The 26,645-nt window shown below is 36.2% G+C and overlaps 1 protein-coding gene across 10 annotated transcripts in view; it reads right to left on the bottom strand.

The window, feature by feature from the left end:
* Positions 1-26,645, bottom strand: part of ARB2A (ARB2 cotranscriptional regulator A) — a 427,541-nt gene that overhangs the window by 349,761 nt on the left and 51,135 nt on the right. The window lies entirely within an intron of this gene.

Raw genomic sequence — 26,645 nt, forward strand, 5'->3', positions numbered from 1 at the left:
TGAATATCCATAGGCAAAAAAACCCAAACCTAATTCTCACACCTTATACAAAACTTAACTGAAAAGGGATCATGGATTTAAACTGTGAAACATAAAACTAAAAACTCCTAGAAAAAAATCAGAAGAAAATATTCAGGATCTAGGAGTAGGTAGAGTCCTTAGATTTGACACCAAAAGCGTGATCTATAAAAGAAAAAACTGATAAACTGGACTTCAGTAGAATTAACTTTTGCTCTGTGAAAAACCTCATAAGAGGATGAAAAGACAAGGTACTGATTAGGAGACTATATAAATGATACCCTTGGTTCATGGTAGTTATGTTCTATGGATTTTCCTTGAACAATGAATTAGCGAATATCAAAATACAGGTTCCTGCAAGCCTCTGGTCACATTTTCATCAACTGATCAACACATAAACTTGTTATGTGTGTTTCTGTTTAAAGTCACCTTATTTAATGTATATTGATTCATCAGCATTGAATTCATGGCCAATAGCACTATAACTCATGGCTGAACAAAGCTTATTTAACACGTATGTTCTCTGTAAGGCCATCACAGCACAAAAAGGGAAAAAAACTGGCACTAAATAATCTGTAAAGTAGACACTTGTTTACAGTAGGAGCGTTAAAACAAGAAGGCAGAGCATCATCTTGTTCAATGTCAGCTGAAAATATGCGCGTTGGGTGACTCAAAATTTTTGCCACACTGCGCATATCTGCAAATGACTGCAAAGGCACTGCAAGTATTGATTTGAGGGTTACAAATTAATTTTAGTGAGTAGGCAGATTCTTAAGTACAAATTCCATAAATAATGAACATTGACTGTATTTACAACCCACATACCTGAAAAAGAACTAGTATCTAAGATACATAAAGAACTCTCAAAATCTAAGAGTAATAAAACCCAAACAATCCAATTAATAAATGGCCAAAAGACATTGAGACATTTCACTGAAAAGGATATACAGATGCCAAATAAGTACATGAAAAGATTTTAAACATCATTAGCCATTAGGGAAATGCAAATTAAAACCACAATGAAATACTATTACACCGCTATGAGAATGGCTAAAATAAAAAACAGTGACAACATCAAACGCTGATGAGGATGCAGAGAAACTGGATCACTCACATATTGCTGGTGGGACTGTAAAATGACACACCCACTCCGAAAAACTGCTTGGCACTTTCTTAAAAAGCTAAACGTGTAACTAACCATATGAGCTCGCCATTGCACTCCTGAGCATTTATCTCAGAGAAATAAGCAATAATGCTGACACAAAACCTATATACAAATATTTATAAGAGCTTTATTCATAATAGTCCCAAAATGGAAACAACCGAGATGTTCATCAACAGGTGAATGGTTAAACAAACTGTGGTACATCTATTCCATGGAATAATGCTCAGCAATAAAAAAGAATATTGATACATGCAACAACCTGAATGAATCTCCAGAGAATTATTCTGAGTGAAAACAGACAATCCTAAAAAGGTTACATATTAACTCTATAATCCCATCTATATAACACTGAAATAATAGAATCATAGAATTATAGAAATGAATGATGAAACAGGGGTTAAGGAGGGGACTGAGGTAGGTAGGAAGTGGGTATAGCTATAAAAGGGCAATATAAGAGATCCTTGCAGTGATGGAGATGTTCTATATCTTGGCCTTATCAATACCAATATTCCAGTAGGAATATCGCACTATCTTTTTGCAAGATGTTAGCATTGGGGGAAAATGGCGTAAAGGTAAACAATACAAAACCTCTCTGTATTATTTCTTACAACTGCATATGAATCTACAATTATCACAAATTAAAAAGCTAATTTAAACAGTGAAGTGTAGTTACATTTTCAGCTATTTTATTGAGTATGTCATACAGCTTCCTTGAGGTAGAAATTTCTAAGTTGTGAAACTCAGGTTCTTTATTTTACTTCACATTAATATACATTAAAAGAGGAGTATGGGGCTTCCCTGGTGGCACAGTGGTTGAGAGTCCGCCTGCCGATGCAGGGGACACAGGTTCGTGCCCCGGTCTGGGAAGATCCCACATGCCGCGGAGCGGCTAGGCCCGTGAGCCATGGCCGCTGAGCCTGCGCGTCCGGCCTCTATGGGAGAGGCCGCAACAGTGAGAGGCCCACGTACCACAAAAAAAAAAAAAAAGAAAAGAAAAAGAAAAAAGAGGAGTATGCATTTTAAAAGGTGAGCAGAAGGATAAAGTCAAATAGTAAATGATTGAAATAAAATTGCTTATACAATAAAAACTTGTTTTTAAACTCTCAGAGTAACAACAAAAACAAAGCACTTCTTAATTGGTTTTTCCTCAATGGAAAATGAGAGTTAGCTTTTCACAATTACAACTAAAATCAAGGATCTTTTGGTTTAGAGTTCTAGTATAGCATTAATTTAGTTTTAAAGAAATTAATGTCACAAATTTGACCCAATTACAGAAACAGTTATTGTTCTATTTTCTGGCTACTGGTGCCATCTCTAACAAATCATTTGACAAACACATACCCCATAAGAAAGAGAGAAAAATTATTCTCAAAAATACTTTTTCCTTCCAGAAAAATAAATCAAGGAGAAAAGAGGGGGAAAACACTATAGATTTTTAAATTGGTGCCACTATCTTTATTTGCAACAGATAACAAAGAGCCATACAATTCATCAAGAAAAAATTAATCCATCGCTTATTTTTAAATGATTTGGCAATGATATATGTTAGTGAGGAAAGATTAAAAGTACAAAAAAATAGCAATAGCTGCAATAAAAATATAACATCTGTGCCACAGAATATAGCAAGAAACAATATTTTAGGTTAACAAGTACCAACTCTCAAGAACTGTGAAGGGTCTGAGATTTTATTTACAAGCTAAGAAGTTAGTATACTACTGTTGCATATAATGTTTCAAGGATGCTGGCAGCAGACAAGAGACTCATGGGTCTGAAACAAAGGGCTTTATTACTCATAGCACAGCCAGCAACATGGGCATATTCATGTCAGTTTCCCTTGCACCCAAGTCCTGTGGGGGGGCAACATCATGAGCCCAGATGACACCTGCACATTTAGGGTTGCATTACTAGAGAGGAACCTTTGGCCAAGGGCCCATTACTTTTTGAGCAAGCTGCAAACATTGTTGCAAACAAGCCAGGCCCACTCTCCTAGGAAACTGGCTCAACTCAGTGGAAGAATGTCTTGCAATCTGGCAAACTCAGCAAGAATGTGCAGGAAAGCTGAGGGCCTTCCCCAACAACATTTATTCTTTCTTAAGTAACAATGTTTACACCAGACAGAAGACTTCAGAGCAATTTAAGATTTAAGTATTAAGTAATTAATCAAATTATCACAAAATATAAAACTTTCCTACTTTCTTTAAGTGAAATACACAAAGCAATTAAGTATTAGCCTACATTCACAACGCACCAAGTATTAGCCTACATTCACAACTCACCAAAGATCCAGTGCGTATGTTCACTATAAGCTGTGGCCAGAATGTACAAAGGAAGAAGCATTTCTCTGCCACCTTTTAATCACCAGTGAGGCTGTAAATTACTATAACGCAACCTAGCTTTAGAAGTCTGAGATGTGAGTTGAAGAAGCGGTAGGAGAAGTCTAAGAGAAACAGTTGGGTATGAAGAGAGTAAAAAAAAAAAAATTAATGGTTTGAGAAAGAAAGCCAGGCAATACAGACCCACAAAAGTTCACACCTCACCAAAAGTTGTTCGGTGCTTCTCAAATTTTAATTTGCTTATTATTCACCTCAATATAGTATTAAAATACAGACTCTGATTCAGTAGGTTCAGGGTGGTGCCTGAGAGTGGACATTTCTAATAAGTTACCAGATACTGCCTTTACTGCTTTGAGCAGACACACTCTGAGCAGCAAGGGTTAGAAGACTTTCACTGACTGTCAAATATTTCCTATGGAAAGTCTGTGGTACATTACACTCTAAATTTGTTCAAAAGATGAGATTTTGAAATTTTCTGTCATTGGGGGAAAAAGTCATGTTACTCATGTTATACTGCCTTTAAGTTGTGGCTAATAATAATTTAAAATTTTATTTTCAAGTAATGTTAATTCATATAATTATATGTTCTATATTTCTCCATATAAAAATATTTGGAGCATATTGGTCCTCAAGATTACCTTAATGTAGTTCTTAATTATCTTCTGGTATATGATCTATGTATAAAGGTAGTAGTGATTCCAACTTCAATTAACCAATTTAGCTCACAATGTGCTCTTCCTGCTGCTAGTATTAAGAATAAACCTAAATATATAATTCATTTCTTGGCACTTTTTAAAAGGTCTTTGATAACGTTTTAGCAATATGTAGGTTTCTGTACAAGTTCAGAGAATAAACTCATTTTAACAGGGTTGTGAAAACTTGCATGTCGAGAATAAACTAATTTGATTTCTGGAAAGAAATGTCAGGATCATGTATTAAGTATTATGCATCTCAAAATTAGATTTGTCTCTATAAATCCTTAATCCCAAAATATATGACTCTTTCAGAGAATAATGGCAAATGCATCTGTTCACATTCAAAAAGTTTGTCCACCCTCAAATTATTTAGAATATTTAATAAAGGATACTATAAGAATCAAGCATTTATATATAAATCAATGTAATATTTACTAGTCCAAAAAAAAGCATTCATTTAAAGAAAAACAGCTCTCATCTGCTTTTAATAAATGCACCAATACATCAGTAATATACCAACATTGCCATTATTTCTTTCTGTGACTTTGTTCCTCAAAATTCCTCAGCGTCAGGATAGAAGTCTGGATAGTAAGACCCCAAGAACTCACCAAGTAAGAAACATCTCACCCTGATCTGACCTGCTAATAAATTTTTTTTAATGAGCTAACCGTTATATATTCAATAACCGTGATGTGAAAACTGATCAGTACACAACCATTCCACAAATTCTCTCTCTTGATCTAGCTAAAATACAACACTCTAATTTGAAAAAGACAGATTTTAAGACAACCAAGACAAGCAAGCACATGTTCCATAGCTTATTTTTTGCTTTCATAGTTACACAAAATTTTTAAAATACTACATTATCTTTTCTCACATTGAAACCAGAGCCATCTTTTTAAAAGGGTTAAAATCTACATTAACTTAACTATAATCTCCCCAGTGTGACCTATACAAATGTTTGGTAGAATTCACCACTGATGCCATCTGGGTCTGTAGTTTGAGAAAGGATTTTTAACTATTTCTTTAATAGAAATAAATAGTTTAGTAGGAAGAGTTGATCTATTCAGGTTACCTATTTCTTCTTTAGTGAGATTTTAGAGTTTGTTTTCTAAGGACTTTGTCCATTTCATCTAAGTTGTTGAATTTACTGGCACAAAGTTACTCATAACATTCCTTTACTATCCTTTTAATGTCTATATGATATGTAGTGATATCCCCTCTCTTACACCTAAAATTGTCAATTTATGTCTTCTGGCTAGGAGTTTATCAAATTTTCTGATAACAGCAAACATCTACCTTTTGGTTTTATTGATTTTTTTCCCCCTTATTGCCTTTCTGTTTTCTACTTAATTTATTTCTGCTCGTATGTTTATTATTTCTTTCTTCAACTCACTTCAGATTTAATTTGCTCTCCTTTATGTAGTTTCTTAGGGTAGAAGTTTAGGTCATCAATTTTAAACCTTCTACTTTTTAATATAAACAGTTAATGCTATAAGTGTTCCTGTAAATATTGCTTTAGCTGTACCCCACTAGTTTTGATATGGTATATTTCCATTTTCAGTAAATTAAATATATATATAATTTTAAATTTTTCCTTGGAATTTCTTCTTTGACTGCTGGATTAGTTTTAAACAATAAAATTGGGATTTTTCCAGATAGCTCTCTATAAGAGAATATACTGTGTATAGTCAGAGAACATACTTTTTATAACTTGAATATTTTTAAGTTTGTTGAAAGTGACCTTATTGCGAAGAGTATGGCCTACTTTGGCAAACGTGAGTACACTTGAAAATAAGGTGTATTCTTATGTTGTTGGATGGAGTGTTCTAAAAATACCAGTTTGATAATGTTAGGTCATAGTATTGCTCAAATTTTCTATATCCTCATTGATTTTTCATCTACTTGTTTGATGAATTATTGAGAAGGGTGCTAAAATCTCCAACTATAACTGGATGTATCTACTTTCAGGTCTTCAGTTTTTGCTCTGTGTATTCTGAAGGTCTGTTATTAGGTGAATAAACTTTTAGAATTATTATATCTCCTTGATGAATTAATCCATTTATCATGGTTACATGACCCTCTTTAGCCCTAGTAATATTCCTTGCTCTGGAAACTAATTTCTCTGGTATCAATATAGTTCCAGCTTCCATGTGATTAGTGCTAACATGATGTACCATTTTTCAATGCTTTTATTTTTATACCTCGTGTCTTTATTTAAAGTGGGTTATTACAGACAGCATATGACCAAGCCTTGCTTTTTTATCCGATATGACAATCTCTGCTCTTTCATTGGGCCTTTTAGATCATTTACATTTAAAATAATTGTTGATATTGTTGAATTTAAATGACTTGCTATTTCTCTCATGTCCTCCTCATTCCCTCTTTGCTCTTTTCCAGGCTATTTTTATACTGATTTTTTTAGTCATATCATTTTATATCTCTTTATTACATTTTTAGCTACACCTCTGTATGTTCTTTTTTACAAGGTTGGTCCAGAAACTACTAATACATTTTTAAAGTATCAGAGTCTATTTTCATATTATACCACTTCACATATAGTAGTAAAAACTTAAAATATCCATTTCTCCCTTCCCAGCCTTTGTGCTATTGTCATACATTTTATTTGTACATATGCTTTAAACTCTACAATGCATTATAATTATTTCTGTTTAAAAAGTGAATTATCTCTTGTCATCAGCTTTATCGAGATACAATTCCACACCATAAAACTCACCCTTTTGAATTGTACATCCAGTGGTTCTTAGTATATTCACAGAATTGAATTGCCACTATCTCAATTTAGAACATCTCTATCATCATCCCAAAAAAACACCTACCCATTAGCAGTCACTCCTCAATCTCCCCTGCACCTAATGCCTGTCAGTGACTAATCTACTTTATGTTTCCATATATTTACCTATTCTGGAAATTTCATACATTGGAATCATTCAATATGTGTTTTCTTGTGACTGGCTACTTTCACTTGTACAATGTCATCAAGGTTCATCCATATTCCAGCAGGTATCAATACTTTATTACTTTTTACTGCCAAATAATATTTCATTGTATGAATATACCACCCTTTGCTTATCCATTCATCAGTTGATGGACATCTGTGTTATTTCTACCTTTTAGCTATTATGAATAAGGCTGCTATGAACATTTGCATACACATTCTTGTGGGGACATATGTTTTCAATTCTCTTAGTTATACACTTAGGATTAGAATTTCTGGGTCATACAGTAACATTATGGTCATATGGTTTAACATACTGAAGAACTGCCAGACTGTTTTTAACACTGGCTCACCATTTTACAATCCCACCAACAACATATGAGTGATCTGATTTCTCTAATATCCCCACCAACACTTGTTATCTTTCTATTTATTATAACCATGTTAGTGGGTGTGGAGTGAGATCGTATGGTTTTGATTTGCATTTCCCTAATGATTAATGATGTTGAGCATCTTTTCATGTGCTTATTGGCCATTTGAATATCTTTTATTCAGAAATGTTCACTCAGACCTTTTGACCATTTTAATTGTATCAATTATCTTTCAAAGATATTTTTAAATATAAAAAAGTATATTTACCCACGTATTTAACATTTTCCATGATTATTATTCTTTTGTGCAGCTCCAAATTTCCACCTGGTATCATTTATTTTTTCTGCCAGAAGGACCTCCATTAACATTTCATGTAGTAATTGTCTGATGCCGATGAATTATTTCAGCTTTTATATGCTTGAATTTTTTGTTGTTGTTGTTGGTTTTAAACCATGTTTTTGCTGGTTATAGAACTCAAGGTTGACTTCTTTCTTTAGGAATTTAAAGTTGTCACTCCACATTCTTCTAGCTTTCATTATTTCCGATGAGAAGTCTGCTGTCATTGTTATATTTAATCCTCTAAATATAAGGCGTCTTGTTTCCTCTACCAGTTTTTACGAATTTCTCTTTATCATTATTTCTTAGCAAGTTTATTATGCTATGTCTCTGTGTGATTTTCTTCATGTTTCCTCTGGGGTTTATTTTGTTCCTTAAAATCTATAGGTTTATATTTTTCACAAATTTGGAAAATTTTCAATCATTATTTCTTCAAATATTTTTTCTGCCATCCATCTCCTCTCCTTCTGGGACTCCAAATATCTGAGGTCTCTTGATATTGTCCCAGAGCTCTGTTCATTATTTTTTCAATCTTTTCTTTTTTGTGTGTTTCATTTCTGGTAGTTTCCATTGTTATGCTTTAAGTGCACTTATCTTTATTTCTGTAGAGTCAAATCTGTTATAAATCCCATCCAGTGTATTTTTAAAACCAGATATTGTTTTTTCCATCTCTAAAAGTTCAATTTGGATCTTCACTGTATCTTCTATTTCCTCCTTACCTTGTTCATTCATTTCTCTATCTTCTTGAATTATGGAGTATATTTATAACAGTTAATTTAATGTTCTCATTTAATTCTACCCTATGTATCATTTTGAATTTGTTACTATTGATTCATTTTTATCCTGGTTACAGGTCATATCTTCCTACGTTTGTGCATGCCTGGTAATTATAACTGGATGCCAGACACTGAATTTTATGCTGGTTGCTGGAATTTACTATATGTCTTAAAATATTCTGAGGCTTTATTCTGGTATTGTGGGACGCAGTTAAGTTACTTTTATACAGTTTGGCACTTGTGAGGATGTTTTTAAGCTTTACTGGAGTGATTCCTGAATAGCCTTTAGTTTAGAGTTAATCTGACTCCACCCAGTACTAAGACAATACTCTTTTGAGAAATAGCCAATGTCACATATTAAGCAGATCATTTTACTCTGGTGAGACATAAAGTATGCCCAGCCCAAGGAAAACTTCGGAGATTGCTCTTCATGTTCTTTTCCAGTGACTTATTCCGCCCTATTTTTAGATTGCTTTAAAGCATGCATTTTAGTAGATAGTAGATTACTCGCGTGTGTGCACTGATCAGTACTCAGCCAAATACGTAAGGTAAACCCACTATACGTCTCCAGAGAATTTTTTCTTTTTGCTTCTGTGCAGCTCTCTCCTTCCAACATACTGCCCCACAAATTTGAGCAAATCCTACCCAGTATGGCCTCCCTAAACTCTGATTTATCAACTCAGTGACACCTCCAGGCTATGTTTGGGTTTCTCCTCCGTGTGCTGTAGCCTGGAGCCTCTCCACAGGCAGTAAGCTGTTGTGCAATGTCTGAAAGTTATCACTTAATGAATTTTCTCTGACTTTTTATTTATTTAAGGCAGAGGAAAAATTCATTCCCTGTTACTCCATATTTTGGCTGGGCATGGAAGTCCTATACACTTTTAGGAATATAAACGTTCATTCATTTACCAATCTTCTGTCACAAAACCAAGGACTTTTCTTTGAGTATTATCATACTGCCTCGAATTCTGTAACGTTTCTCTTTCTTACAGATGTCATACCCATTATGCATCATCTATGATTTCTCCTTTACTTTCTTTAAAGGCATTGAGAACATTTAAAACATGTAAGAAATACTTGCAAGGCAATGAGTGAAAATTTATTTAGATTTTATAACTCCTTACACATACACACACACATAATCTCTTACAGTTATTGCATTCATATCTAATTTGACAGACATTTCTTTTAGTACTTGCCTTTATCCAATATTTCCAAATACTCAATTTTTTTTCATAAAAAAAACAAATAGGAACTTAAACTTAAAAGTGTTTGCACAGCAAAGGAAACCATAAACAAGACAAAAAGACAACCCTAAGAATGGGAGAAAATATTTGCAAATGAAACAACAAAGGATTAATCTCCAAAATATACAAACAGCTCATGGAGCTCAATATCAAAAAAACAAACAATCCAATTAAAAAATGGGCTGAAGACCTAAATAGACATTTCACCAAGGAAGACATACAGATGGCCAAGAGGCACATGAAAAGATGCTCAACCTCACTAATTATGAGAGAAATGCAAATCAAAACTACAACGAGGTATCACCCCATGCCAGTCAGAATGGCCATTATTAAAAAATCTACAAACAATAGCTGGAGAAGGTGTGGTGAAAAGGGAAAACTCCCGCACTGTTGGTGGGAATGTAAACTGATACAACCACTATGGAAAACAGTACAGGGGTTCCTTACGACACTAAAAATAGAACTACCATATGACCCAGCAATCCCACTACTGGGCATATACCCAGAGGAAACCATAATTCAAAAAGACACATGCACCCCAATGTTCATTGCAGCACTATTTATAATAGCCAGGTCATGGAAGCAACCTAAATGCCCATCAACAGATGAATAGATATAGAAGATGTGACACATATATTCAACGGAATATTACTCAGCCATAAAGAGAAACAAAACTGAGTTATTTGTAGTGAGGTGGATAGACCTAGAGTCTGTCATACAGAGTGAAGTAAGTCAGAAAGAGAAAAACAAATACCGTATGCTAATGCATATATATGGAATCTAAAAAAAAAAAAAAAATGCTACCGATGAACCTAGTTGCAGGGCAGGAATAAAGATGTAGACGTAGAGAATGGACATGAGGACATGGGGTGGGAGGGGAAAGCCGGGGCAAAGTGAGAGTAGCATGGACATATATACACTACCGAGTGTAAAATAGTTAGCTAGTGGGAAGCAGCAGCATAGCACAGGGGGATCAGCTCGGTGCTTTGCGACGACCTAGAGGGGTGGGATAGGGAGGGTGGGAGGGAAGATCAAGAGGGAGGGGATATGGGGACATATGTATGCATATGCTGATTCACTTTGGTGTACAACAGTAACTAACACAGTATTGTGAAGCGATTATACTCCAGTAAAGATCTATTAAAAAAAAAAAAGAATATATTGTACAGCACAGAGAAATACAGGCATTATTTTGTAATAACTTCAGATGGAGCGTAATTGAGTACAATCTATAAAAGCACTGAATCACTATGTTGTACACCTGAAACTAATATAATATTGTAAATAAACTGTACTTCAATTTAAAAAAAATAAAATTAAAGGTAAAAAAAAAAAAACCCAAACCAAATATTTTTCTTTCCTTTCAGTTTTCATTGGTTTACACAATTATAATGAAAATCAGAACTGGAATAAACAAGTTCAGGAATAAACTCAGCTGGAGGGAAACAGACCACTAGAGAATGCCCTAGGCTAGCCATAATGTTCAGTGTGAATCAGACTTTCAGTAAATTAGCAAGAAACCAGTTAGAAGTTTCTTAATAGAGCTTCTACTATATAATCAAGTTGTATCAAGTAATTTAATACCTAAGGACTACAGGCTTTTATTAAATGTTTTAGGAAATAATACGTTGATCAAAGGGAGAAAGTCTCGTATAAAATGGCAACTACCTAGACGAGTGTAGAACACAAAAAGGTTGTGTCAAGGAACCCCGCCACCCTTCCCAATAAAGGTGATCACGTGAAACGTAAAAGTATGGGTCTGACAGGGCTTCTGAAGAAGACAAAGAGCCCAGTTGGTGTGAAAGGAAGAGGGACAGACCAGGTGAAAGAGACGGCACACACAACGTCTCAGACAACAGTAAGCAATGTTCACCGTATGGCAAACAGCCTAACATAGCGGAGAGTGCAGAGTGCAGGGATTTGTACTAATACATCAGTTATTTCTGAGTAAGAAAATGTAGTATATTATCTATATAACTTTAAAATGAAAAAATCAGCTGGTTTTCTTGGAGAGCTCTTTAAAAATCAGTATCTTAAATTAGATGGTAAATATTACAATCCCTAACCTACTCTTTATCAAACTACAGAACTAACTTACTAAAAGCTACTTTGGTGAGGAAAAAAAGTGATGACCTTCCTAAATGTTCAACTTACTTCCTAGAAAAAATTTATCATGTTTAAAACACTAATTTAGAGCATTATAAAAAAATGGTTTGGTCTAAATACTTTTATAAAAAAACAAAATCTAGCTACACTATAATAAAAATTGTATATTATGTTACCATAATACTTGGCCAAAGATACAAAAAAATCTCCCATGAATATACTGTTGAATCAAAGTTTCCAATGTATGGTACTGGCAGGCAGTGTGATTGAGAACTATGAACATGGGATCTAATAATAATGCACTAAATGTTCTTAAGTAAGTCATTTACCTTGCTCTTGCTCTCTTTAGTCATATCTGAAATCTGTAGAGGGAACTTTAAAGCCATACATATAGGATAAGCTCTGAATATTACGCAAAAGAAGTATGACCAGTTCTTCAGAATATCACAAGAGAAAGCAGTACATCCCTAAGGCTACAGCTAATTATATCTTGAATATGGTACCTTCAAAATTCACTGCTTTGAGTGCTTCTAAAGGCTGTTCCATTGTCCGTCAGTTCTCCCAGTACACAAGCAGAGAACTTTTTTCTGAATCTTCAGCTTAAACGTTTTCCTTAGCTTTAGGCAACTCCTGCTTTCCTACAATCTTCAGGGAATAAAATAATTCCCTCCCTTCACTTATAGTGTTACCTTGAAGGGATCTATAACTATGATCAAGTTCTCTACAATCTTCTCTTTTCCAGTCTATCTAAGACTGTTAGATTTTTCTACCAAATACATACTTTTTAAAAGTGAATTTGTTACTACTTTAATGCCAAGTCTTCCCATTTTACCTAAGTATATAAATATCTGAAGTCAAAACAGGAAAAATACTTAAGTCCCATAACAATACTGAACAATACAGAAATATCATATTGTCATTTTATTCTATAGTCAATCAAAAAATATTATTGAGTGCTGGTCCTGAGCCAGACTCTGTGCTGGGCACCAGGAATAATGTAGCAAACCAAATGAACAGAGCCTCTGACTTCATTTAGCTTACAGTTTAGACAGAAAGACATATCGAAGAGAGACAGACATTAAACTTAAGGAAAAAACAAAGTATAATGAGTAATGACAGTAATATCATGATGTCTGAGAATCTAACCTAATTCTAGGTTAGTGAAAGACTCACTAAAGTGGTGATACTTAAGTTATTATCTGAAGAATGAGTAGCAGCTAGATCAGGAAGGAAGAAATGTTTCATGCAATAAATAGAGGTCTTATTAAAGCTGTAAGAAAAATAACTTCAAGTAACCCAAGAAGCTCTTAATGGCTTGACTATAGAGTATGACAAAGGAAAATGAAGCTACACATATCAGCTTGAGCCTTGTAGGCCATATGAAGTAGTCTGACCTTTATCCTAAAGTCACTGAGAAATAAAAGATAATAAAGTTTATAACTTTGGAATAACATTTTGGCTTCAGAATGGAGCTGTCAAGGATTACACTTAGCCAGGGAGATGAGTCAGAAGAACTCCAATCAGAGCACCCTCACTGACCTATTTGACTGAATCTATAGAAATCATCATTCCTTCTCCTAGATATATATTATTCACATGGCTTTAAGGACATCACAGTCTCACTGTTTTACTCTTGCCTCAATGGCCTGCTCTTCTTGGTCTCTGCTATTGACTCCCCTTCTCCTCAATTTCTTATTGCTGAAGTGCTCCTGGGCACAGTGCTTAGACTCAACTCATCCTGACCCACAACTTTTAGTTTTTCAAAAACACTGTCAACAGCTAAATACTATTTATTTTGTTTATTATCTGTCTTCCCCTTCTCCACAAAAAATGTGATCTCCATTCAATGTTTATCTGTTTTGTTAACTGTGTGATATCCTCAGTACCCAGGACATTGCTTGGCTCAGAGTAGGCAGTCAAAAAAAAAAAAAGTTTTAAATTAATGACTAAATGAATGAATGAATAAACAAACAAGGAAAAGAACCCTGAGACTAACGTGGACTCACCATGGATGGAGAGGATTAGGGAACCAGTGAGTAGGAAACTAGAAAGAGTGGTGAGCTGTACAAATTGAGGGAGAGGAAAAACTCAAGCTTAACTCCTAGGTAGCTAGCCTGAATGACTAGATAGATTACTGATATATAGGAAAACGTTTCCTGGGGAATGGAAAGCTGATCAATCAGTTCAGTTTTACACAAGCAGAGTGTGAGGTGCCTAATGAAATGCCAAGTGAGGGTGTCCAGTCCAGAGCACAGGGAGGTAGGGATATAGATTAGGGTTTAGAGTCAAATAACTCAAAGATGGCATCAGAGGCTATGGGAGCATAATCATTCACCAAGGGAAAATGAATAGAGAGAAACAGAAGACCTAGAACTGAGTCCTGACACACCTCACGTTAACAGATTGACAAAAGTACTAGAAGGTGCAAAGGAGATGAAGAACAAGTGTTCACAGAGGTTAAGAAGAAAACCAGAGAATATCATTACATGAGGGCATAGTTAAGACAATATTTTGAAAAGAAAGAAGTCACAATGTCAAACATTGCTAAGTGAACGAACAAAACAAGAACTAAAAATCATTAAGATGGGAGAGACTTATGCATGTTTAAATGCTGGCTAGAAAAAAGCAGTAGAGAAAGTGAGATAAAAAAATAAAAGGTCATAGCATAAGAAACTGCACATGTGAAAACAGAATAAAAAAGAGAAGCTAGGCAAATTTATTTTTTGTTATTTCTCACAGAATTACTAACATACACATTACATATTATTTTAAAACCTATGATGTCAATTATGATTGTTTGGGTAACCATAGCAATAAAACAGTATCAAAACATATTAATAATCATGAAGTTTTTACAAGCATATGTACTCCTTATTCCCACTTTAGTGACTACCATACACAGCCTTTACCATCACAGTCAGATGAAACAACTTACAAGGTGTAAAGGGTCAGAGTGAACAAAAGATAGACAGTGGCTTACAGTCACATTTAATATAGGTAACTGCCTACTTATAAGAGAGGTTAGGTCCTGAAGAGCTATGTATAGATGACATTTTGTAGATAAAACTGGTCCAGAGATAACATTTAATAATAAAGGCAAAATCACAGCCTAATTTAAAAAAGCAAAAAATAATGCATTTGGGTAATATACAGTGAGTTCTTTTATTTTAAAATTTACCATAAAACATATGCAAATTGAGCCTACTTGTACTCTAATAAAACACTTAACTTTAACACCCTATCTTAAATCTTTGAGCGTGGAGGAGTAGACACCCACTTTAGCAGGTTGAGGCCTCGTGTCTCCAGTCTGTTGCTCTATGCAACGCACATATGGATTCCTGACAGGAGGCAATGACTTGATTCTTGACAAATGCTTGCTGAGAAGTAACAGTTACCTGTCATGCCAGGCTACAACTGCTAACCAAGAACACCATCACAGCTCTGGCTGAGTCTCTTTCGGAAATCCTGCCTAAGAACTAATTGTCCACTTTAGTTGAAAACTGTTCTCTCGTTAAGTGTGTAAACGTTGATTGAAAAAAAGTCTTCCACTGGTTGAGTCCGCATCTTCATTTAAAAAACTGTGCTTATGTGCACTCGTGCGTGTTTATTCCCGGTGACCCTGTAGGCTCTGGCTCAGTACAAACCATCCAATCAATGATTTTTAACCACCTCACACCACTGTCTTACTCTCACTTGTTATTAGACACATAACTAATCCCCGTCTGGCCTTAGTTATTAAATGTTCTAGCTTTTTACATTGGAGTTAGCGTTTTATTTATCTTATTTGTTTTTCTACCCAGCTAACCAAGTTCATCAGGAAAAATTATATATTTCTCTATTATCCTCTCATTCTACAAGTCAAAAACAAGGCAGTAGTTTTTCAATATTATTTAAAGGAAGATTTTTTTTTTTGATCTTGCAAATGCCTTTTTCTTGATATCTATCAGAAAAGAGTCAACCACCATTTACCTTCATGCGGGAAGGATCCCATATTTGTTGTTTTGCCACAAGAGTATCTGAATTCACCAGTTTACTCTCATTATTTGGTTAATAATTTGGTAGGTAAATTCAACAAAGATCCGAGGGTCTACTCATATGTTAAAGTTTTGATAAATAACTTAGACAGGAGCCACTGGTGATATTCCACAGGCAACTAGCAATAAATAGCGGCCATTGCCTACCTCAGAAACCAAACAAGAAGCACAACACTCAGTTGTGTTGCTGTGATTATAGAGGGTACATACTCTAGATCTGGGAATATTGCTAGCTCCTACCCATAAAGCTATCTGAAAGAAGGCCATATTTAAATGAGCATATTTAAATGAGCCTGAGCAACAGCAGGCTATGTCTGAATTACAAAAGGCCATAGTAGCCCAGTCAATATATGTGGGTTCTTATGATCTACACTTATATATAATTTTGCAAGTTTTTGTAACTTGAATTCACTCATCCGGACTGGAACTTATGGCAAAAGTCTGTGAGTGCTGCCCAGCAGTGACTGCTGGGTTTTAGACAAGAAAATGTCCAGATGCAGCAACACAGTACATGCTGTTTGAAAGACAATGGCTTGTTACCGGTCATTAACTGAAACTGCCTCCGTAACTGAAGGAAATAATCTTGAGATCTGAGCTACCCATAATGTTTCGTGTAATGTCAGAGTAACGTTCTAATAAGGTAGGCAGTGAAAAGAAAATTTCCATAATGAAATGGAAATGGTTGATACAGGAATATCTATCAGAGGAAAACAATAAGATATATATTTATGAGCAGACAGCCTCTTTTCCCTTAGGACCAACTTTGGAGGTACCTGGATGACTATTGGATCCTAGTGCCACACGGGGTGCATCCTACTAGCAGCCCCTAGTTGACAAACAAAAAGCTGCTTGGTTTACAGATGTCAGTTCCAAGGTGACAGACAGCATCCTGTTTGGAAAGCTTCCACACTGTGACCAACTGATGGAAGAAACTCTGATTAAAGAAGATTAGAATAAATCATCTCAGTGGGCAGAACTACACGTTGTTATCCTTTCAGTGACAGGAGAATTAGACAACCCCATGGGCCCTGCAGTTTGTGTAACTCATGGGTGCCAGTGAATGGCTTGGTCACACGGTCAGACAGATGGGCTATGGAAAAGTGAACTAGGAAAGTAATTCAGAAATGCAGACTGGAGCCTATGGCAGATGCCCATGAGTAAGGGGCGTGACCCTATGGGAATTTAAGGGACTCTTTATTTAAAGGAGGACGTGTGGATTCCCATCAAAATAATCATAAGGTGACTCTAACCAACAGGTGGATACTTAGTATGCTCACTTGACTCAACATTGCCGCTTTGGCTTATGAACTATATGGACACAGCAGAGCTGTAGCCGTGCAACAGCGACTGACAGTCAGCTTATTCCTCTTGTATGTTCTGAGGTACAAAATGCCAACAAGGACTGTACCATCCACCAATGATAAGACAGACTGCAAACAGCTATGAGGCAGATTTCCTACAGTGAAGGCTCCACACACAGTTGGCAAGTGAACTATACTGGACCACTGCCCATAGCCCCGGGAGACTATAATGGGCATGAGAGGTATAGACACTCTGGACTGAGCTTTGCATACTTGGAGGTAGATGTAAACACTCAAAACACAATTAAAGGACTGGAGCAAAAAACACAGAACCGATTTGGAAAGCTTTCAGGTCAAAAACTGCATTTTATGGCACACAGTGTCTAACCACAGGTGAAGAAACAACACCTCAAATGCACATATCATGTTGCTTATCATGCTTAGCATAGAGGTTTACAGAAAGCTGGAGCAGGCAACTGAACATCTGTTATCAAAAATGGGTAGAAATAAAGTCAAGAAGGGCTAGCTTACAGACCTTCACAAGTGTATGCTCACACTCAGCAAGAAGGGGACCAAAGGAGGGTCCCCACAAAATCGAATTCTCTGCTTTTGCAAGGGATCTGAGGAAGATGGGCTTGGGGAGGATGCTGGTATGACAATACAATTCTTCTATTGTGTCTTACAACAGTAAATGCCCAACGGGTGAAGCTATATGTTTGCCAAGACTGCCTCTGTTTTGGAACCTGACAAGGTCTAACCTGAGTAGCATCAAACTGGAGACATTTTGGTCCTTCACTACGATGCTGAAAAGGACCAACTGCTGATGAATGAATGGAACTCTAGTAGTATACCAGTATCTTTTGATTCTTATTTATCAGGTTACATCTACTACAAAAGATAGATTTGGGGAGGAATTTCCAGGAATTGTTCCCTGCTGGGCCATCAAATCATGCAATATACAACTCCTAGCAGGCTGGTCACTGTGAAACTGTAAACCTTAATGACTGAAAGCTTAGAAAAGTTCCTGGCTATAATGGAAAAAAACATAGCTGCCTAATGCCTATCATGCCATAGTACAAATACATATCACCCTTGTTTCTGTGCATGGAAAGCAATTAATCAGGACAGAAAGAAACTGTGGGGTTCTAGTGGGAAAAAAACAGTAGGCATCACATTGTGGGCTTGAATCCCTGCAGAGAATGACTCCACCCTGAGCCTGAGGAAGGCTATGTGAGGTCTTATGGCATATTCAGACTAAATTACATCTAGATACGATCACTATCTGTGATGGTTAATTTTATGGGGCACCTTGGCTGGCTATGGTGCTCAGATACATGGTCAAATGTTATTCTGGCTGTTTCTGTGAGGGTGTTTTCGAATGAGATTTACATGTAAATCAGTGTACTTTAAGTAAAGCAGATTGACCTCCCTAATGAGGGTAGGCCTCATCCAATCAGTTGAAGGGCTTAAAAGAATAAAAGTTGATCTCCCCAGAGCAAGAGGGAATTCTACCTGCAGACTGTTTTTGAAATCAAACTGCAACATCAACTCTTGCCTGGTTCTCTAGCCTGCCGGCCTCCCCATCAGATTTTGGACTCACCCAGCCTCCATAATTACATAAGCAAACTGCTTAAAATAAATGTATTTTTCTCTACATGTACAACCTATTGGTATTGTTCCTCTGGAGAACCCTGACTAATACACTATCTATTTAGCCTTAGGTAAGCCCCCAACACATCTAGTAAAAGGAGAAAGATACATTACACACTAAGAGAAATAATATATTATACGTGTTATAACAGAATTATTTTAAAAGCAAATTTGAGACACAAAGAAGAGAGAGGTCCATTCTATCCTATGTGGATCAGAGAAAGTTTTCTTAGAGGTTGATCTAAGCTTGAAAGATGAATAAATATTCTGCAAGCAGATGGGAGGGAGGGTGGTAAAGCTGCATCCTTGGCACCAAATGCTCCCTGCATGAGTAGAGGCCCAGAGATATAAAACAGCATGGCATATTAGAAAACCACAAGTAGGTTTATATAGCTCAAGCATAGGGTGAGTGGGAACTGGGGCAAGAGAGGAGGCAAGTGATAAAGCCAGAAAAATATGCAAGGGCCAACTCATGAAGGTCTGGTATAACAAGGCAAGCAGTTTGAAATTCATTTTGTAGGGAAGCACATAAAGGTTCTAAAAACAGGCAAACATGCTCACAGTTGCAGCTTTAAAAGATATCTCTGGTAGCAGCATTGAGAACAGGTTCAAAGATGGAGGTGGAAGGAGGGGAGCAGGCATGGATGGACCACATTGCAGGTAGTGTCTTAGTTTGATCAGGCTGCCATAACAAAGTACCACAGACTAGGTGGCATAAACAACAGAAATTTATTTCTCACAGTTCTAAAGGCTGGGAAGTACCAGATCTAGGTGCTGGCTGATTAGGTTCCTGGTGAGAGGGCTCTTTCTGGCTGGTAGACAGTTACCTTCTTGCTCTGTCCTCACATGGCCTTTCCTCAGTGTGTACATGAAGTGGGGAAAAGAGAGAGAGAGAGAGGGAAGGGGGAATAGAGAGAGAGATCTTTTCTTATAAAGGTACCAATCGTATCAGATTAGGGCCCCACCCTCATGACCACATTTAATCTTAATTACTTTCTAACAGCCCTATCTCCAAATGCAATCACATAAGAGGTTAGAGCTTCAACATATGAATTCTGACAGGGGGATGCATTTCATCATGAAGCTGAACTGCAGTAATCTAGTTTAAGAGATGATACAGACCTAAGCTAAACCAGTAGCAATAGACATGGAAAAAGATGTGACATAAAAAGGTATAATAACAAGACCTGGTCACATGAAGTCAAACATGAAGAGTGAAAGGACTATGTAGTTTCTGCCTTACAAAACTGGATGAATGGTAGTGCCATCCATTTAAACTAGGAAAGTAGGTTACTGGCCCAGCAGAACCTCAGGGGTTTCAAGGCTTGGAAAATGCAGATCCAGTGAAGAGTGGAAGTGAGAAGTCAGACTGAAAACAGAGGGATTACACTGACAGGTCTGAGATTTGCTTTTGCCCTAGTTACAAACTAATCAGCTAGCCTGTTAACTTTCATGGGTGCTAACAACAGACACAAAACTTCTGGGTCACAGATAAAGGACTATTAATCACAGCATAGCATCAGCATATTTGCACTGGTTCCCTGGACCCCAAGTCCCTGGGGCACAACATGATGTGACCATAGATGGATGCTGCACACAGAGCAGTTCAGGTCAAAGCTGAGGAATACCGAGCTTGGGGAGCCCACCATTTCCTAGTAAGCTGTAAGCAAGCCTGTTCTTTGTCCCAGAGGAAGACCTAACCTCATGCTTCAATACTGCCTGTTGCAAACACAACTCTTGAGAAATGGCCCAGGTAAAAAGCAGGCAGACTCCTGTATTCTTGGCATATCTAATAAGACATATAGGAGTATGAGAGACTCATAGAAACTGTCATAATACTCACCCACCTAGTTCATTCCCTCTGTGATGCCAAATGCATTTATGCCCCAGGCAAAATACTAAGTAAGGTATTTCTAAAGAAATGGAACAAACTCTTTGGAGACAACTCCAGTGCTAGAATGGATGTTGTTATCCCCGAAAGAAGTACTCCAAATTCTAGATATTTGAAGGGTCTCAAATAAAATGGTACAGTCCAAGAACACTGCAGTATATAGCCTGACAGGGAAAAAGCCACACTCACAAACACAAAGCTCCTTCAAGGTTCCTATCACCAGCTTCTTCTTCCCCAATACTCAACTTGTGAAACTTTTCAAACACACAGAAATGTTGAAAAATAGTACAATAAACACTTTTACATCTCCCACCTTGACTGAACAATTCTTAACAGCATTTTGCCATATATGCTTTCTGTTTATTTCTGTGGTTTTTTCCTCTTTCTCAAGAAGCGTTTAAAAATAGCTTGCAGGCATCATGACCTTCTCCCTAAATATTTCACAAGCATCACCTAAGAAAAAGGACATTTTCCTACATAACTGTAATACATAATATTATCACACCTAAAGAAACGAACAATTCTTCCTCAGTTGCCCCTAAAGAGTGTAGAGGTTTCTTTGTTTGCTTTACTTTTTTTAAACAAAAATCCCATCAATGTTCATACACCGAAACTGGTTGCTATCTCCTTGTTTATTTTCATCTACAACAGTTTCTTTACCTCTGATACATAAATCTTTTCGGTATTTTTAATGGCATTGTGTTTTACATGTCCCATGTTCTGGACTGTGTCCTTGTGGTGTCATTTACTTTTCCCTCTATTCCTATATTTCACGAAAATGGAAGACACATCTAAAGGTCTGATTAGCGTCAGATTCAATACACATAGCAAGAATATTCACGGTTAATGCTGTGTACTTCAAACTGCATCATATCAGAAGACGCGTAACGTCAAGTTCTTCTATTAATAATGATACTGGGCTTCCCTGGTGGCGCAGTGGTTGAGAGTCCGCCTGCCGATGCAGGGGACACAGGTTCGTGCCCCGGTCTGGGAAGATCCCACATGCCGCGGAGCGGCTGGGCCAGTGAGCCATGGCTGCTGAGCCTGCGCGTTCGGAGCCTGTGCTCCGCAACGGGAGAGGCCACAACAGTGAGAGGCCCGCGTACCACAAAAAAAATAAAATAAAATAAAATAGTGATACTAACTTTGTTCACTTAGGTAATGTGCTGACAGCTAGATCTCTATTTTAAGGTACATATTTTGCCCCCTTACAATTGCAAGAAATCTGTGAGGTGATACTTTGGAAATACTTTGCAAATATTCTGTACAAATACACTGTGCAAATATTCCCTCACACCCTTTCACCTAATGAAATTAGTATACATTCATGATGCTCATCTGAATCAATCATTTCATTAAGGGGTTGTGTGGTAGTTTTCTATTACTAATTTAACACATTACCACAAACTTAATAGCTTAAACACAATTTAGCATCTCACAATTTATAGATCACAAATCTGGGTTGATTCTACTGGTTTCTCTGCTCTAGGTTTCACAAGGCCAAAATCAAGGTGTCAGCCAGATGGGCTCTTATGAGGAGGTTCTGGAGAAAGTCCCCTTCCGAGCTCACTCAGGTTGTTGACAAAATCCGGTTCACTGAGGCTGCAGTACTGAGATCCTTGTTTTCCTTGCTAACTGTCAGTTCAGGGATACGCTTAGCTCCTACAGGCCTCTCTCTGGTTCCTGCAAGTGGGTCCTCTATCTCAAAGCCAGCAATAGTGTGTTGAATCCTCATGCTTGGAATCTCTCTTCCTGCCTCTTCTGCCGAATTTCTGTGACTGACTCTTCTGCCTTTCTCTTCTGCTTTATAATTACTCTTGTGATTGTACTGAATCCACCCAGATAATCCAGGACAATCTCCCTATCTTAAGATCAGCTTACGAGTAACCTTAATTACATCTGCAAAGTCTCTTCACAGTAGCTCCTAGATTAGTGTTTGACTGACTAAGCAGGAAATGCGAATCTTGAGGGAACATCTTTAGAATTATGGTGATTTTCTAATTTTGTCATATTTTTTTACTTTTAGTAGCCAGTATTCTTTGGTAAAGTAGAACATTCCTTCCTCACCTGCAAATGAACAACAGTTCCTAATAAAAAGTCTAGCTACTTAATTCTCTCCTTTTGATTACCAATTTTCAGATAATTTTCATCTTACGATAGCACATTAACTACATTTTTTTAAAATGTTATGGAATCATGACTTTTTATTAAATGTTTTATAATCAATAGAATCCTAACTCTGTTTTACCCTCGAATTGTCCCAATTTCGGCCAAAGGAAATCCTTTCAAGTTGGTTTCTCTGTCCTCTTCACATACTTCCATTAGACTAAATGTTTGCTTTCCAGAAAAAGATGATGTCCTAGGCTCATCTTATATTTTCCCAGTCACACAGATAGTGCTGAGCCAGAACTAGGACCCAGATCTCCTGACAGCCAGACCTTTGTTTCTGTCACAATATGAGATGTGAGAATTTCACCTTATATGAAGGTAATAGTTATACACAGATAATCACATTATATTCAAATATTTGAATATTAAAATAATAATTTATATTATTATTCTTTACTTTAAGTTGCTCCTATTTCAAGTACCTAAATATGGCCATTAGAAAAAAACCCAAAGACACTGCTGGCCTACATTCTTCAATAAATTCCATTTTTTTAGATGCAATAGTTTTCAGTAAGTTTCCACTATTTTACAAGACATACTACTAATTTAGGTCCAGGGAAAAAAATTATGCCCTTACTTTTTCTTTTTTTTGTAAGTGTGATCCTATCCATGAATAAAAAGCCAAGCTTGTAAGACTATCCAATCACTGCTATGCTCTTACTAATAAGCACATTGACAATTTATTAATTTTTAAAGAAGTAAACAAATATCAAAGGAAATGCAAAGACCCAAATTAGGCAAGAAAATCAAATCTTTCATTAGAATTTCTGCTGGATTACAAATTCTGCATTTAATAATAATTCAGTATTGACATGAAAGAGACAGTTGAGAAAATTTGACAAGTTACATGCTGAGTTTTTACCATTCTATTTACTACGTAACATGATAGCCTTTCTAGTCTTTCTGTGTCTACCAGAAATGTTATTCCTCGGCCTTTTGCTCCAATGTACATACATTAAAAGACTTCTGTTTTGAAAATTACCCTTTCACACCACTCTCCCACTTCCTAAAACTGAAAGTATCTTTCTAAATTTAGAGAAATTAACCAAACTTATTAAAGGCTATATGTTTTTATCAAGCTATATGTAGACAGTAAAAAATATATATACATATTAGCAAAAGCATTTGATTACAAAAATGTTAACTATTTGAAGGTAAAGAGTACTCTTTTGTGTACTTATGGCACTGCATTCTAAAAAGAAAATGTCATCTCAGTTTATTTTACTTACACAATAAGTTTAATTTACATAAAAATGATAGAGCATTTCAGGAGCAAGTCTTAAAAACAATTTCTACTGAATGACTGCTATAATAATCTCCTTAAGAGAGAAATACACATAAACTAAAACAGCAGTTGTGGAACATATATAGTACCTCTCAGCTCAAGACAAAACTCAATATTCAGTAGGAAAACACTTAAGAAAACAGAAGGGCTTTTGGTTTAGACTATAGCCTGAAGTCAAAATTCGTTTCCTTAAAACTTAAATCTTAAGCATATCCAAAGCTGTTTATTAAGGCAGCCTCCCAGGCAATAAACTCAAATTTCTGAATTCCGTCCTATCCATCACTGAGGAGAAAGGAGATTTTTCAGTGCTTCTACATCTAGGACATTGTGGTGAGAGGCTTTTCACAGGTTCTCGCTTAATGGAACTAGAGATCTTATTGGTAATATGAAGTACTAAATATTTCCGGAATTTAAACATGATGTTTCTTTGTCTTCTAGGAACTGTAGACAGTTATACAAGAACTTTGAGAATTATACTGACATAAGTCTTGAGTTGACTGTGAGGGTTAAAAATTTTTTGTGACCCTCCATATGTCCAAAGAATTAGGTAGGAGATCTCAGGAGAAAGGAATCACTTACACATGGGAATATCTAATAAGACACACTACTTAGATTTTGATAAAGATGATGTTGGAGGATATAGATTGAGACTGAAAAAGATACAGATGTCAAAAATGCAGGTGTTTGGAGAACAGCACCTATCCAAGTGAACAAATGTACATGGCTTATGGAAAAGAGTAAAATGTAATGCTCATTAAAAATAAACAAACAATCCCAGTCCTTCTCTAAGGCCATATAGTATGGATATTCTATAATAAAAATACTATCAGTCTGCAGCACATAATTAAGTCACGTGGAATTAGGCAAACTCTTTTTTATGGACAGCAGAAATCATTCAGGGCATTAAATACAGTTAAGTTACAAATGCTGGAGAACAACGTCAAGAACTCTCAAGAGTCTGTGATTTTACTCTGAGTTGCAAGTTAAAAAGTTAGCCCACTACAGTTTCATGGTTGCAGCCAGAAGACACTAGACTCCTGGGTAAGAGACAAAGGATTTTATTACCGAGGTTACAGCAAGCAGTATGAGCTTCATGTTTTCATCTGTTTCTCCTGCCCCTCAAATACCAAAGAGGCAATGTTGATACGCCCAGGGTAGAGGCTGAGCACATAGTGACATTGTATCATGGCTGTGGAACCTCTAACTTATGAAGCCCAATCTAACGAGGGGGTTGCTAGCAAACCTGCTCATCCTTTGCCACTAGTAGGGAAAGGAAGGTGAAAGTACCTTGACACAAACAAATCTGCCCTCTGCCTTGGAGGAAGACACAATCTCTCTCTTCCAAGGCTGTTTCCTATACAGACATCCTCAAAAAGATGGTCCAGAACAAAAGCTGTCAATGTCTTTGCTCAGACACGTGCAGAAATGAAGAGATCCAAGGAAAACTGTCTCCCGGAAAACATAAACTAAATTTCATGTATTCTTTATGCTACTGTTTAACCAAATAATTTTGACTACTTTATTAAAGAGCCAAAAAAGAAATAAAACTTTCAGCTCTTCCTTATAGAAGTAAAGTGGCTGTTTAGTTATCGCACTAAACAAATGTGTCCATATGCATTTTACTGAAAATACTTAATATGACGCCAATGAGTACAACTTTGAGTTTTAACAAAACATTCACTTGAATGACAAATGACATTTTCAAAGGTTCCTACCAGTGGTAGCATGTGAGGTATCTAATGTTTCACAAGGCCTAATCCTTTATCAAGTCAGAGGTTAAGTAGGTTATATCCAATTTATTAGCCAAATATCAATCTTCTTCATATACATAAGTACTTTCTTTAACTTTCAGGAATAATTGACAACTATAATTGTATATATTTAAAGTGCACAATAAGATGATTTGCTATACATTGTAGAAAAATTACCAAGATCAGGATAATGAACACATGTATCACCTCACATAGTTAACACAGGCAACTCTTTTGATTTTTGTTTTTTGTTTTAGATAAGCACTTAAAAGAATACTTATTCTTCCTCGCACAGCAGAGGATTCAAGCTCCTAAAAACATTAAAAATAGAAAATTTAGCATGAATTTGTTCCCTTTATAACGACTCACTACAAAATATTAAGGTCATGGAAAGGATATATTTATGTAAAAACATAAACTTTTAAACTGAAAATATGGTTCTAGCATTACCACAAAAAAGTAAAAAATGCAAAAACTGTTTTTAATCACTTTTTTGTAGAAAGAGTGCATGTACTGCTTCAGCTTCAAAACCTTTATTCTGACTGTTTAAAATTGGA

The sequence above is a fragment of the Delphinapterus leucas genome, chromosome 3, assembly GCF_059928025.1.
Source record: "Delphinapterus leucas isolate spDelLeu-1000000601 "Yukka" chromosome 3, BTC_Dleu_Yukka2, whole genome shotgun sequence".
Taxonomy (NCBI): domain Eukaryota; kingdom Metazoa; phylum Chordata; class Mammalia; order Artiodactyla; family Monodontidae; genus Delphinapterus; species Delphinapterus leucas.